The following is a 9,423-nucleotide window of genomic DNA, read 5'->3' on the forward strand; positions in this document are numbered from 1 at the left end:
TAAGTTTTATAGCATATTAGAAAGTACTTTATGTAGAAGTCATTTTTTATCAAAATTTTTGAAAACTAATATATTTGATATAATTGCTAAGCGACGCAAGTCATTTATTTTATTTTAAATATACACGGTTAATGATAAATGTGTTGGCTCACCACATCACATTGCCTACGACCATACCACGTTGAGTACACCCCATCTCGTCCGATCTGGGAAGTTAAGCAACGTCGGGCCCGGTTAGTACTTGGATGGGTGACCGCCTGGGAATACCGGGTGTCGTAGGCATTTTATAAGTTTTTTAGCATATTAGAAAGTACCTTATGTATAAGTCATTTTTATAGAAATTTTTGAAAATTAATATATTTGATATAATTGCTAGGCGACGCAAGTCATTTATTTTATTTTAAATATACACGTTCAATGATAAATGTGTTGGCACATCACATTGCCTACGACCATACCACGTTGAGTACACCCCATCTCGTCCGATCTGGGAAGTTAAGCAACGTCGGGCCCGGTTAGTACTTGGATGGGTGACCGCCTGGGAATACCGGGTGTCGTAGGCATTTTATAAGTTTTTTAGCATATTAGAAAGTACCTTATGTAGAAGTCATTTTTTATCAAAATTTTTGAAAATTAATATATTTGATATAACTGCTAAGGGACGCAAGTCATTTATTTTATTTTAAATATACACGGTTAATGATAAATGTGTTGGCTCACCACATCACATTGCCTACGACCATACCACGTTGAGTACACCCCATCTCGTCCGATCTGGGAAGTTAAGCAACGTCGGGCCCGGTTAGTACTTGGATGGGTGACCGCCTGGGAATACCGGGTGTCGTAGGCATTTTATAAGTTTTATAGCATATTAGAAAGTACTTTATGTAGAAGTCATTTTTTATCAAAATTTTTGAAAATTAATATATTTGATATAACTTCTAAGGGACGCAAGTCATTTATTTTATTTTAAATATACACGGTTAATGATAAATGTGTTGGCTCACCACATCACGTTGAGTACACCCCATCTCGTCCGATCTGGGAAGTTAAGCAACGTCGGGCCCGGTTAGTACTTGGATGGGTGACCGCCTGGGAATACCGGGTGTCGTAGGCATTTTATAAGTTTTATAGCATATTAGAAAGTACTTTATGTAGAAGTCATTTTTTATCAAAATTTTTGAAAACTAATATATTTGATATAATTGCTAAGCGACGCAAGTCATTTATTTTATTTTAAATATACACGGTTAATGATAAATGTGTTGGCTCACCACATCACATTGCCTACGACCATACCACGTTGAGTACACCCCATCTCGTCCGATCTGGGAAGTTAAGCAACGTCGGGCCCGGTTAGTACTTGGATGGGTGACCGCCTGGGAATACCGGGTGTCGTAGGCATTTAATAAGTTTTATAGCATATTAGAAAGTACTTTATGTAGAAGTCATTTTTTATCAAAATTTTTGAAAACTAATATATTTGATATAATTGCTTAGCGACGCAAGTCATTTATTTTATTTTAAATATACACGGTTAATGATAAATGTGTTGGCTCACCACATCACGTTGAGTACACCCCATCTCGTCCGATCTGGGAAGTTAAGCAACGTCGGGCCCGGTTAGTACTTGGATGGGTGACCGCCTGGGAATACCGGGTGTCGTAGGCATTTTATAAGTTTTATAGCATATTAGAAAGTACTTTATGTAGAAGTCATTTTTTATCAAAATTTTTGAAAATTAATATATTTGATATAACTTCTAAGGGACGCAAGTCATTTATTTTATTTTAAATATACACGGTTAATGATAAATGTGTTGGCTCACCACATCACGTTGAGTACACCCCATCTCGTCCGATCTGGGAAGTTAAGCAACGTCGGGCCCGGTTAGTACTTGGATGGGTGACCGCCTGGGAATACCGGGTGTCGTAGGCATTTAATAAGTTTTATAGCATATTAGAAAGTACTTTATGTAGAAGTCATTTTTTATCAAAATTTTTGAAAACTAATATATTCGATATAATTGCTTAGCGACGCAAGTCATTTATTTTATTTTAAATATACACGGTTAATGATAAATGTGTTGGCTCACCACATCACGTTAAGTACACCCCATCTCGTCCGATCTGGGAAGTTAAGCAACGTCGGGCCCGGTTAGTACTTGGATGGGTGACCGCCTGGGAATACCGGGTGTCGTAGGCATTTTATAAGTTTTATAGCATATTAGAAAGTACTTTATGTAGAAGTCATTTTTTATCAAAATTTTTGAAAACTAATATATTTGATATAACTGCTAAGGGACGCAAGTCATTTATTTTATTTTAAATATACACGGTTAATGATAAATGTGTTGGCTCACCACATCACGTTGAGTACACCCCATCTCGTCCGATCTGGGAAGTTAAGCAACGTCGGGCCCGGTTAGTACTTGGATGGGTGACCGCCTGGGAATACCGGGTGTCGTAGGCATTTTATAAGTTTTATAGCATATTAGAAAGTACTTTATGTAGAAGTCATTTTTTATCAAAATTTTTGAAAACTAATATATTTGATATAATTGCTAAGCGACGCAAGTCATTTATTTTATTTTAAATATACACGGTTAATGATAAATGTGTTGGCTCACCACATCACATTGCCTACGACCATACCACGTTGAGTACACCCCATCTCGTCCGATCTGGGAAGTTAAGCAACGTCGGGCCCGGTTAGTACTTGGATGGGTGACCGCCTGGGAATACCGGGTGTCGTAGGCATTTTATAAGTTTTTTAGCATATTAGAAAGTACCTTATGTATAAGTCATTTTTATAGAAATTTTTGAAAATTAATATATTTGATATAATTGCTAGGCGACGCAAGTCATTTATTTTATTTTAAATATACACGTTCAATGATAAATGTGTTGGCACATCACATTGCCTACGACCATACCACGTTGAGTACACCCCATCTCGTCCGATCTGGGAAGTTAAGCAACGTCGGGCCCGGTTAGTACTTGGATGGGTGACCGCCTGGGAATACCGGGTGTCGTAGGCATTTTATAAGTTTTTTAGCATATTAGAAAGTACCTTATGTAGAAGTCATTTTTTATCAAAATTTTTGAAAATTAATATATTTGATATAACTGCTAAGGGACGCAAGTCATTTATTTTATTTTAAATATACACGGTTAATGATAAATGTGTTGGCTCACCACATCACATTGCCTACGACCATACCACGTTGAGTACACCCCATCTCGTCCGATCTGGGAAGTTAAGCAACGTCGGGCCCGGTTAGTACTTGGATGGGTGACCGCCTGGGAATACCGGGTGTCGTAGGCATTTTATAAGTTTTATAGCATATTAGAAAGTACTTTATGTAGAAGTCATTTTTTATCAAAATTTTTGAAAATTAATATATTTGATATAACTTCTAAGGGACGCAAGTCATTTATTTTATTTTAAATATACACGGTTAATGATAAATGTGTTGGCTCACCACATCACGTTGAGTACACCCCATCTCGTCCGATCTGGGAAGTTAAGCAACGTCGGGCCCGGTTAGTACTTGGATGGGTGACCGCCTGGGAATACCGGGTGTCGTAGGCATTTTATAAGTTTTATAGCATATTAGAAAGTACTTTATGTAGAAGTCATTTTTTATCAAAATTTTTGAAAACTAATATATTTGATATAATTGCTAAGCGACGCAAGTCATTTATTTTATTTTAAATATACACGGTTAATGATAAATGTGTTGGCTCACCACATCACATTGCCTACGACCATACCACGTTGAGTACACCCCATCTCGTCCGATCTGGGAAGTTAAGCAACGTCGGGCCCGGTTAGTACTTGGATGGGTGACCGCCTGGGAATACCGGGTGTCGTAGGCATTTAATAAGTTTTATAGCATATTAGAAAGTACTTTATGTAGAAGTCATTTTTTATCAAAATTTTTGAAAACTAATATATTTGATATAATTGCTTAGCGACGCAAGTCATTTATTTTATTTTAAATATACACGGTTAATGATAAATGTGTTGGCTCACCACATCACGTTGAGTACACCCCATCTCGTCCGATCTGGGAAGTTAAGCAACGTCGGGCCCGGTTAGTACTTGGATGGGTGACCGCCTGGGAATACCGGGTGTCGTAGGCATTTTATAAGTTTTATAGCATATTAGAAAGTACTTTATGTAGAAGTCATTTTTTATCAAAATTTTTGAAAATTAATATATTTGATATAACTTCTAAGGGACGCAAGTCATTTATTTTATTTTAAATATACACGGTTAATGATAAATGTGTTGGCTCACCACATCACGTTGAGTACACCCCATCTCGTCCGATCTGGGAAGTTAAGCAACGTCGGGCCCGGTTAGTACTTGGATGGGTGACCGCCTGGGAATACCGGGTGTCGTAGGCATTTTATAAGTTTTTTAGCATATTAGAAAGTACCTTATGTAGAAGTCATTTTTTATCAAAATTTTTGAAAATTAATATATTTGATATAACTGCTAAGGGACGCAAGTCATTTATTTTATTTTAAATATACACGGTTAATGATAAATGTGTTGGCTCACCACATCACATTGCCTACGACCATACCACGTTGAGTACACCCCATCTCGTCCGATCTGGGAAGTTAAGCAACGTCGGGCCCGGTTAGTACTTGGATGGGTGACCGCCTGGGAATACCGGGTGTCGTAGGCATTTTATAAGTTTTATAGCATATTAGAAAGTACTTTATGTAGAAGTCATTTTTTATCAAAATTTTTGAAAATTAATATATTTGATATAACTTCTAAAGGACGCAAGTCATTTATTTTATTTTAAATATACACGGTTAATGATAAATGTGTTGGCTCACCACATCACGTTGAGTACACCCCATCTCGTCCGATCTGGGAAGTTAAGCAACGTCGGGCCCGGTTAGTACTTGGATGGGTGACCGCCTGGGAATACCGGGTGTCGTAGGCATTTTATAAGTTTTATAGCATATTAGAAAGTACTTTATGTAGAAGTCATTTTTTATCAAAATTTTTGAAAACTAATATATTTGATATAATTGCTAAGCGACGCAAGTCATTTATTTTATTTTAAATATACACGTTTAATGATAAATGTGTTGGCTCACCACATCACATTGCCTACGACCATACCACGTTGAGTACACCCCATCTCGTCCGATCTGGGAAGTTAAGCAACGTCGGGCCCGGTTAGTACTTGGATGGGTGACCGCCTGGGAATACCGGGTGTCGTAGGCATTTAATAAGTTTTATAGCATATTAGAAAGTACTTTATGTAGAAGTCATTTTTTATCAAAATTTTTGAAAACTAATATATTTGATATAATTGCTTAGCGACGCAAGTCATTTATTTTATTTTAAATATACACGGTTAATGATAAATGTGTTGGCTCACCACATCACGTTAAGTACACCCCATCTCGTCCGATCTGGGAAGTTAAGCAACGTCGGGCCCGGTTAGTACTTGGATGGGTGACCGCCTGGGAATACCGGGTGTCGTAGGCATTTTATAAGTTTTATAGCATATTAGAAAGTACTTTATGTAGAAGTCATTTTTTATCAAAATTTTTGAAAACTAATATATTTGATATAACTGCTAAGGGACGCAAGTCATTTATTTTATTTTAAATATACACGGTTAATGATAAATGTGTTGGCTCACCACATCACGTTGAGTACACCCCATCTCGTCCGATCTGGGAAGTTAAGCAACGTCGGGCCCGGTTAGTACTTGGATGGGTGACCGCCTGGGAATACCGGGTGTCGTAGGCATTTTATAAGTTTTATAGCATATTAGAAAGTACTTTATGTAGAAGTCATTTTTTATCAAAATTTTTGAAAACTAATATATTTGATATAATTGCTAAGCGACGCAAGTCATTTATTTTATTTTAAATATACACGGTTAATGATAAATGTGTTGGCTCACCACATCACATTGCCTACGACCATACCACGTTGAGTACACCCCATCTCGTCCGATCTGGGAAGTTAAGCAACGTCGGGCCCGGTTAGTACTTGGATGGGTGACCGCCTGGGAATACCGGGTGTCGTAGGCATTTTATAAGTTTTTTAGCATATTAGAAAGTACCTTATGTATAAGTCATTTTTATAGAAATTTTTGAAAATTAATATATTTGATATAATTGCTAGGCGACGCAAGTCATTTATTTTATTTTAAATATACACGTTCAATGATAAATGTGTTGGCACATCACATTGCCTACGACCATACCACGTTGAGTACACCCCATCTCGTCCGATCTGGGAAGTTAAGCAACGTCGGGCCCGGTTAGTACTTGGATGGGTGACCGCCTGGGAATACCGGGTGTCGTAGGCATTTTATAAGTTTTTTAGCATATTAGAAAGTACCTTATGTAGAAGTCATTTTTTATCAAAATTTTTGAAAATTAATATATTTGATATAACTGCTAAGGGACGCAAGTCATTTATTTTATTTTAAATATACACGGTTAATGATAAATGTGTTGGCTCACCACATCACATTGCCTACGACCATACCACGTTGAGTACACCCCATCTCGTCCGATCTGGGAAGTTAAGCAACGTCGGGCCCGGTTAGTACTTGGATGGGTGACCGCCTGGGAATACCGGGTGTCGTAGGCATTTTATAAGTTTTATAGCATATTAGAAAGTACTTTATGTAGAAGTCATTTTTTATCAAAATTTTTGAAAATTAATATATTTGATATAACTTCTAAGGGACGCAAGTCATTTATTTTATTTTAAATATACACGGTTAATGATAAATGTGTTGGCTCACCACATCACGTTGAGTACACCCCATCTCGTCCGATCTGGGAAGTTAAGCAACGTCGGGCCCGGTTAGTACTTGGATGGGTGACCGCCTGGGAATACCGGGTGTCGTAGGCATTTTATAAGTTTTATAGCATATTAGAAAGTACTTTATGTAGAAGTCATTTTTTATCAAAATTTTTGAAAACTAATATATTTGATATAATTGCTAAGCGACGCAAGTCATTTATTTTATTTTAAATATACACGGTTAATGATAAATGTGTTGGCTCACCACATCACATTGCCTACGACCATACCACGTTGAGTACACCCCATCTCGTCCGATCTGGGAAGTTAAGCAACGTCGGGCCCGGTTAGTACTTGGATGGGTGACCGCCTGGGAATACCGGGTGTCGTAGGCATTTAATAAGTTTTATAGCATATTAGAAAGTACTTTATGTAGAAGTCATTTTTTATCAAAATTTTTGAAAACTAATATATTTGATATAATTGCTTAGCGACGCAAGTCATTTATTTTATTTTAAATATACACGGTTAATGATAAATGTGTTGGCTCACCACATCACGTTGAGTACACCCCATCTCGTCCGATCTGGGAAGTTAAGCAACGTCGGGCCCGGTTAGTACTTGGATGGGTGACCGCCTGGGAATACCGGGTGTCGTAGGCATTTTATAAGTTTTATAGCATATTAGAAAGTACTTTATGTAGAAGTCATTTTTTATCAAAATTTTTGAAAACTAATATATTTGATATAATTGCTAAGCGACGCAAGTCATTTATTTTATTTTAAATATACACGTTTAATGATAAATGTGTTGGCTCACCACATCACATTGCCTACGACCATACCACGTTGAGTACACCCCATCTCGTCCGATCTGGGAAGTTAAGCAACGTCGGGCCCGGTTAGTACTTGGATGGGTGACCGCCTGGGAATACCGGGTGTCGTAGGCATTTAATAAGTTTTATAGCATATTAGAAAGTACTTTATGTAGAAGTCATTTTTTATCAAAATTTTTGAAAACTAATATATTCGATATAATTGCTTAGCGACGCAAGTCATTTATTTTATTTTAAATATACACGGTTAATGATAAATGTGTTGGCTCACCACATCACGTTAAGTACACCCCATCTCGTCCGATCTGGGAAGTTAAGCAACGTCGGGCCCGGTTAGTACTTGGATGGGTGACCGCCTGGGAATACCGGGTGTCGTAGGCATTTTATAAGTTTTATAGCATATTAGAAAGTACTTTATGTAGAAGTCATTTTTTATCAAAATTTTTGAAAACTAATATATTTGATATAACTGCTAAGGGACGCAAGTCATTTATTTTATTTTAAATATACACGGTTAATGATAAATGTGTTGGCTCACCACATCACGTTGAGTACACCCCATCTCGTCCGATCTGGGAAGTTAAGCAACGTCGGGCCCGGTTAGTACTTGGATGGGTGACCGCCTGGGAATACCGGGTGTCGTAGGCATTTTATAAGTTTTATAGCATATTAGAAAGTACTTTATGTAGAAGTCATTTTTTATCAAAATTTTTGAAAACTAATATATTTGATATAATTGCTAAGCGACGCAAGTCATTTATTTTATTTTAAATATACACGGTTAATGATAAATGTGTTGGCTCACCACATCACATTGCCTACGACCATACCACGTTGAGTACACCCCATCTCGTCCGATCTGGGAAGTTAAGCAACGTCGGGCCCGGTTAGTACTTGGATGGGTGACCGCCTGGGAATACCGGGTGTCGTAGGCATTTTATAAGTTTTTTAGCATATTAGAAAGTACCTTATGTATAAGTCATTTTTATAGAAATTTTTGAAAATTAATATATTTGATATAATTGCTAGGCGACGCAAGTCATTTATTTTATTTTAAATATACACGTTCAATGATAAATGTGTTGGCACATCACATTGCCTACGACCATACCACGTTGAGTACACCCCATCTCGTCCGATCTGGGAAGTTAAGCAACGTCGGGCCCGGTTAGTACTTGGATGGGTGACCGCCTGGGAATACCGGGTGTCGTAGGCATTTTATAAGTTTTATAGCATATTAGAAAGTACTTTATGTAGAAGTCATTTTTTATCAAAATTTTTGAAAACTAATATATTTGATATAACTGCTAAGGGACGCAAGTCATTTATTTTATTTTAAATATACACGGTTAATGATAAATGTGTTGGCTCACCACATCACGTTGAGTACACCCCATCTCGTCCGATCTGGGAAGTTAAGCAACGTCGGGCCCGGTTAGTACTTGGATGGGTGACCGCCTGGGAATACCGGGTGTCGTAGGCATTTTATAAGTTTTATAGCATATTAGAAAGTACTTTATGTAGAAGTCATTTTTTATCAAAATTTTTGAAAACTAATATATTTGATATAATTGCTAAGCGACGCAAGTCATTTATTTTATTTTAAATATACACGGTTAATGATAAATGTGTTGGCTCACCACATCACATTGCCTACGACCATACCACGTTGAGTACACCCCATCTCGTCCGATCTGGGAAGTTAAGCAACGTCGGGCCCGGTTAGTACTTGGATGGGTGACCGCCTGGGAATACCGGGTGTCGTAGGCATTTTATAAGTTTTT

At 37.5% G+C, this 9,423-nt stretch overlaps 18 non-coding genes and 16 pseudogenes across 18 annotated transcripts; all 34 read left to right on the top strand.

The window, feature by feature from the left end:
• Positions 1-163: 163 nt before the first annotated feature.
• On the top strand, positions 164-282 carry LOC145760815 (5S ribosomal RNA). The gene has a single exon (XR_014286806.1). It is a non-coding gene; the product is annotated as a 5S ribosomal RNA (ribosomal RNA).
• A 162-nt stretch (positions 283-444) lies between these two features.
• On the top strand, positions 445-563 carry LOC145760816 (5S ribosomal RNA). Its single transcript, XR_014286807.1, has one exon. It is a non-coding gene; the product is annotated as a 5S ribosomal RNA (ribosomal RNA).
• A 168-nt stretch (positions 564-731) lies between these two features.
• LOC145760817 (5S ribosomal RNA) lies at positions 732-850 on the top strand. Its single transcript, XR_014286808.1, has one exon. It is a non-coding gene; the product is annotated as a 5S ribosomal RNA (ribosomal RNA).
• A 147-nt stretch (positions 851-997) lies between these two features.
• LOC145761465 (5S ribosomal RNA) lies at positions 998-1,117 on the top strand (annotated as a pseudogene).
• A 168-nt stretch (positions 1,118-1,285) lies between these two features.
• Positions 1,286-1,404, top strand: LOC145760818 (5S ribosomal RNA). Its single transcript, XR_014286809.1, has one exon. It is a non-coding gene; the product is annotated as a 5S ribosomal RNA (ribosomal RNA).
• Positions 1,405-1,551: 147 nt separating this feature from the next.
• Positions 1,552-1,671, top strand: LOC145761466 (5S ribosomal RNA; annotated as a pseudogene).
• Positions 1,672-1,818: 147 nt separating this feature from the next.
• Positions 1,819-1,938, top strand: LOC145761467 (5S ribosomal RNA; annotated as a pseudogene).
• A 147-nt stretch (positions 1,939-2,085) lies between these two features.
• On the top strand, positions 2,086-2,205 carry LOC145761598 (5S ribosomal RNA; annotated as a pseudogene).
• A 147-nt stretch (positions 2,206-2,352) lies between these two features.
• LOC145761468 (5S ribosomal RNA) lies at positions 2,353-2,472 on the top strand (annotated as a pseudogene).
• A 168-nt stretch (positions 2,473-2,640) lies between these two features.
• LOC145760819 (5S ribosomal RNA) lies at positions 2,641-2,759 on the top strand. Its single transcript, XR_014286810.1, has one exon. It is a non-coding gene; the product is annotated as a 5S ribosomal RNA (ribosomal RNA).
• Positions 2,760-2,921: 162 nt separating this feature from the next.
• On the top strand, positions 2,922-3,040 carry LOC145760820 (5S ribosomal RNA). Its single transcript, XR_014286811.1, has one exon. It is a non-coding gene; the product is annotated as a 5S ribosomal RNA (ribosomal RNA).
• Positions 3,041-3,208: 168 nt separating this feature from the next.
• Positions 3,209-3,327, top strand: LOC145760821 (5S ribosomal RNA). Its single transcript, XR_014286812.1, has one exon. It is a non-coding gene; the product is annotated as a 5S ribosomal RNA (ribosomal RNA).
• A 147-nt stretch (positions 3,328-3,474) lies between these two features.
• Positions 3,475-3,594, top strand: LOC145761469 (5S ribosomal RNA; annotated as a pseudogene).
• A 168-nt stretch (positions 3,595-3,762) lies between these two features.
• On the top strand, positions 3,763-3,881 carry LOC145760822 (5S ribosomal RNA). Its single transcript, XR_014286813.1, has one exon. It is a non-coding gene; the product is annotated as a 5S ribosomal RNA (ribosomal RNA).
• Positions 3,882-4,028: 147 nt separating this feature from the next.
• Positions 4,029-4,148, top strand: LOC145761470 (5S ribosomal RNA; annotated as a pseudogene).
• Positions 4,149-4,295: 147 nt separating this feature from the next.
• Positions 4,296-4,415, top strand: LOC145761471 (5S ribosomal RNA; annotated as a pseudogene).
• A 168-nt stretch (positions 4,416-4,583) lies between these two features.
• LOC145760823 (5S ribosomal RNA) lies at positions 4,584-4,702 on the top strand. The gene has a single exon (XR_014286814.1). It is a non-coding gene; the product is annotated as a 5S ribosomal RNA (ribosomal RNA).
• Positions 4,703-4,849: 147 nt separating this feature from the next.
• LOC145761472 (5S ribosomal RNA) lies at positions 4,850-4,969 on the top strand (annotated as a pseudogene).
• Positions 4,970-5,137: 168 nt separating this feature from the next.
• On the top strand, positions 5,138-5,256 carry LOC145760824 (5S ribosomal RNA). The gene has a single exon (XR_014286815.1). It is a non-coding gene; the product is annotated as a 5S ribosomal RNA (ribosomal RNA).
• A 147-nt stretch (positions 5,257-5,403) lies between these two features.
• Positions 5,404-5,523, top strand: LOC145761599 (5S ribosomal RNA; annotated as a pseudogene).
• Positions 5,524-5,670: 147 nt separating this feature from the next.
• On the top strand, positions 5,671-5,790 carry LOC145761473 (5S ribosomal RNA; annotated as a pseudogene).
• Positions 5,791-5,958: 168 nt separating this feature from the next.
• LOC145760826 (5S ribosomal RNA) lies at positions 5,959-6,077 on the top strand. Its single transcript, XR_014286817.1, has one exon. It is a non-coding gene; the product is annotated as a 5S ribosomal RNA (ribosomal RNA).
• Positions 6,078-6,239: 162 nt separating this feature from the next.
• Positions 6,240-6,358, top strand: LOC145760827 (5S ribosomal RNA). The gene has a single exon (XR_014286818.1). It is a non-coding gene; the product is annotated as a 5S ribosomal RNA (ribosomal RNA).
• Positions 6,359-6,526: 168 nt separating this feature from the next.
• Positions 6,527-6,645, top strand: LOC145760828 (5S ribosomal RNA). Its single transcript, XR_014286819.1, has one exon. It is a non-coding gene; the product is annotated as a 5S ribosomal RNA (ribosomal RNA).
• A 147-nt stretch (positions 6,646-6,792) lies between these two features.
• Positions 6,793-6,912, top strand: LOC145761475 (5S ribosomal RNA; annotated as a pseudogene).
• Positions 6,913-7,080: 168 nt separating this feature from the next.
• LOC145760829 (5S ribosomal RNA) lies at positions 7,081-7,199 on the top strand. Its single transcript, XR_014286820.1, has one exon. It is a non-coding gene; the product is annotated as a 5S ribosomal RNA (ribosomal RNA).
• Positions 7,200-7,346: 147 nt separating this feature from the next.
• LOC145761476 (5S ribosomal RNA) lies at positions 7,347-7,466 on the top strand (annotated as a pseudogene).
• Positions 7,467-7,634: 168 nt separating this feature from the next.
• LOC145760831 (5S ribosomal RNA) lies at positions 7,635-7,753 on the top strand. Its single transcript, XR_014286821.1, has one exon. It is a non-coding gene; the product is annotated as a 5S ribosomal RNA (ribosomal RNA).
• A 147-nt stretch (positions 7,754-7,900) lies between these two features.
• LOC145761601 (5S ribosomal RNA) lies at positions 7,901-8,020 on the top strand (annotated as a pseudogene).
• Positions 8,021-8,167: 147 nt separating this feature from the next.
• On the top strand, positions 8,168-8,287 carry LOC145761477 (5S ribosomal RNA; annotated as a pseudogene).
• Positions 8,288-8,455: 168 nt separating this feature from the next.
• LOC145760832 (5S ribosomal RNA) lies at positions 8,456-8,574 on the top strand. Its single transcript, XR_014286822.1, has one exon. It is a non-coding gene; the product is annotated as a 5S ribosomal RNA (ribosomal RNA).
• Positions 8,575-8,736: 162 nt separating this feature from the next.
• Positions 8,737-8,855, top strand: LOC145760833 (5S ribosomal RNA). Its single transcript, XR_014286823.1, has one exon. It is a non-coding gene; the product is annotated as a 5S ribosomal RNA (ribosomal RNA).
• A 147-nt stretch (positions 8,856-9,002) lies between these two features.
• LOC145761478 (5S ribosomal RNA) lies at positions 9,003-9,122 on the top strand (annotated as a pseudogene).
• Positions 9,123-9,290: 168 nt separating this feature from the next.
• LOC145760834 (5S ribosomal RNA) lies at positions 9,291-9,409 on the top strand. The gene has a single exon (XR_014286824.1). It is a non-coding gene; the product is annotated as a 5S ribosomal RNA (ribosomal RNA).
• Positions 9,410-9,423: the final 14 nt, after the last annotated feature.

This window comes from Corella eumyota, chromosome 7, assembly GCF_963082875.1.
Source record: "Corella eumyota chromosome 7, kaCorEumy4.1, whole genome shotgun sequence".
In the NCBI taxonomy this organism is placed as follows: Eukaryota; Metazoa; Chordata; class Ascidiacea; order Phlebobranchia; family Corellidae; genus Corella; species Corella eumyota.